General features: G+C 34.9%; 1 long non-coding RNA gene across 1 annotated transcript; it reads right to left on the reverse strand.

Annotated features, from left to right (window-relative positions):
* Window positions 1-508: 508 nt before the first annotated feature.
* On the reverse strand, window positions 509-1,124 carry LOC115832172. The gene is made up of 3 exons (XR_004027614.1): window positions 1,037-1,124; window positions 700-702; window positions 509-521 (listed from the first exon to the last, which is right to left on the reverse strand). It is a non-coding gene; the product is annotated as an uncharacterized LOC115832172 (long non-coding RNA).
* Between the last annotated feature and the right edge of the window lie 2,146 nt (window positions 1,125-3,270).

The following is a 3,270-nucleotide window of genomic DNA, read 5'->3' on the forward strand; positions in this document are numbered from 1 at the left end:
CTGACTTTAGTACAAATAAAAGTGGAATTTTAAAATGCCCTTTATAAAGATTATGTGTTATTTTGATACATAATTGATGAGAGTATAAATTGGTACAATTTTTGGATCCTTATTTGGCAATAGATATCTAGAGATGTGAAACTGAACATTTCTCACTATGCAAAAAAGAAAACCATTGAAAATATTTTCATAAAGTAATTTCCTCCCCAAACAATATTTTCACCTTTGAGATGACAAGTATAACTGCGGTGGTGATTCATTTAGAGTATTAAAAATATTACTGAGCTTTGTAGCTGCCCAAGAGGGATGCAGAGTAAACGTTCTTTTAAAATTTCCCCTTTTACTGCAATACATCTTTCCTTTAAAAAAAAAAAAAAAACTCTAGAAAACTATGCATCACAAAAAATGTACTTTGTCTTTCACAGATAAGACAGAGAGTTAAATAAAGGACTAGCTTGCTACAGGCTACTAGGAAGAATGAATAAACTGGTATGCCTCGTCCTCTCTTTTCCTTCTTAGCTCTATTTTATTTTTAACTTTACTGTCCCATAGCCTCCTCTGAAGTTGTTGGTCTACACCATATTGAGACTGAATTGTTGTGATGGAAATGTATGCTTAGCCAATAGTTTAGATAAATGATATTTCACATGCTTTCTCTATTCTGTTCACAAAAAGATACTAAAATAATACATTGGCTACTATCTTCCTACATAAAAACACAACAAGGTAAAACTCCCTGCTTTCCCCCAAAAAAACTACTCTCTAAATGTCAATGCCACATTTTCTGAATTTGGAGTTCATTTTGTATTTATTCCTTCTCTATCTTCTTATCAAAACCATAATATAAAATAGTAACTAGAAAACAGTCTCAATTTTAACCTCTACCAAAATCTATTTCTCGGCATAAAACAGAAATATTATGGAATTAAAGTAGTTCAATAGGGTATCTTAGAAGAGATAATATTTAAATTTAGAAAAGAAAAAGTGAACAAGCATATTGAAGAAACAAGTTCTGTAGAGTGGAGCCTTAGTCGACTTTCTGTTGTTATAACAGAGTACCACAGTCTGGGCAATTAATAAAGAAAAGAAATTTACTTAACTTACTGTTCTGGGGGCTGTGAAGTACAAGAGCATGGTTCTGGCATCTGGTCAGGGCCTTCTTGGTAAATCATATTTTGGTGGAGGCCAACACATGGCAAGAAGGCAACAGCACGAGAGAGAGCTCCTTTTTATAAAAAAGCTACATTCTCAATAACAAACTCACTCCTGTAATAACAACATTCATCCATTCATAAGGGCAGAATGCTCATTAATCCATTAATCCATTTATGAGGGCAGAAGGATTGTGTTTCCAACACATGAACTTGTAGGGGACACATTCAAACCACAGCAAATATAAAGTATATTTTTAAAAAAATTAATTAGTGACTTTTTAAAAAAATATTTACTGTGCTAGAAACTACAATGGGATGATACGCTTTTTGGTGTTGTAAAGGTAGGAAAGGCCAAGTATGGAGTATCTGGAAGCCAGTAGTAGAAAGAAGGACTAAAACATGCAAAATAAAGTCTTTGAAAATTCTTGAGGAAGAAATAATATAACCACAGTCTTGTATTTGACACTATAACTAAGGTCCAGAAACTATTGTCTGTGGGTCTACTCTGGTCCCCTCAAGCTAAGAATGCTTTGTACATTTTTAAGTGGTTAAGAAAAGAAAAACAATATTTGATGATGTGAAAATTATGTAAAAATCAAATTTCAGTGTCCATAAATGAAAGTTTTTGGAACACAGCCACAATTATTTCATTATGTATTATCTGTGGCTGCTGTTGCACTACCACAGCAGACTTGAGTCTGTAAGCAGTTGTAGTTTCAGGTATTTCCCAATAAGTAGGATCATTTTCCCCCTTTACTCAAGTTTTAGGCAAGTTGAGAAATAAAAAAGTAAAGCAAATGATATTCTAAGAATGTGGGTCTATTAATTAATAAAGCTAACATTGGTGAGTAAATCTTATATTTTGGGCTGGTGGAAATTCCTAATAATGGATCTCATTTTAGGAATATTTATGTATTATGTCAAAAGAAGTACTGGGCAATATAAGCTCCCATTTTGGGGAGCAGGCCTCTTTTACCACACGTCACAGACCAAGGTAGGATATATATTTCCTTTAGGAAGTTATGTCCCGAAGAGGAGGAAATGAAAGGGTCATAGCTCTTTATGCCATTTTCTTATGATAACTTAGCAATCAGCTAAGTGAATCCTACTTTCCAGAGGAGGAGTAATCACAGAAGCAGGAAGAACCTATGAGTGTTTTTGTTTGTTTGTTTTTTAATCATGAGAATTGAAGGACTGAGAAAGAAATACTCCACTCCAGCCTTCAACTTTTTTTTTTTTTTTTAACCCTCTGGCTTTAAACAGTAAGTCAATTGCCAACCACAGCCACGGGTGTCCTCTTTATAGCAGCACCCCACTACTGGTATCAGTTTATTGCATTAGTCTGTTTTCATGCTGATAATAAAGACATACCCGAGACTGGGTAATTTCTAAAACAGAGGTTTAAAGGATTCACAGTTCCACATGGCTGGGAGGCCTCACAATCATGGTGGAAGGCAAAGGAGAAGCAAGGGCATGTCTTACATAGCAGCAGGCAAGAGGGCTTGTGCAGGGGAACTCCCCTTTATAAAACCATCAGATCTCATGAGACTTATGCATTACCATGAGAACAGTATGGGGGAAACTGGCTCAGTGATTCAATTATCTCCACCTGGCCCTACCCTTGGCATGTGGAGATCATTACAATTCAAGGTGAGACTTGGGTGGGGACAAAGCCAAACAATATCATATCGAGAGTCCTGTCCCTACCTTCCTTGATTACAAAAAGCTAATCCACTGTGGCTCCTTTTGGGATCACTGGTGCAAAGGATAGATTTTATACCTAGAAGGCTTTAAAATTTATCAGAACAACGTATTAATAAAATTAACTCTAAATGTATTCTGTGACCAAAGCTTTACATTCAGCCCCCACACTATTTCGTGTCCAAAAGTTTCTAGCCAAGCTGTCTGATGTAGCCTATCTGAGATTTTATAAGCAATGAAATTAAAGACACTATGAAAATATTGCTATAATACATTAAATAAATTTTTGATAATAAATTACCAGTAATAAAAAGGCTGCACAATTTTAATATAAAACTCCTCTCTTCATTATCAAATTCCCAGGGGGAATATAAATTCTGAAATTATAATTCCTCACGAGTTAAAGTCTAAAGAA

This window comes from Nomascus leucogenys, chromosome 21, assembly GCF_006542625.1.
Source record: "Nomascus leucogenys isolate Asia chromosome 21, Asia_NLE_v1, whole genome shotgun sequence".
Taxonomy (NCBI): Eukaryota; Metazoa; Chordata; class Mammalia; order Primates; family Hylobatidae; genus Nomascus; species Nomascus leucogenys.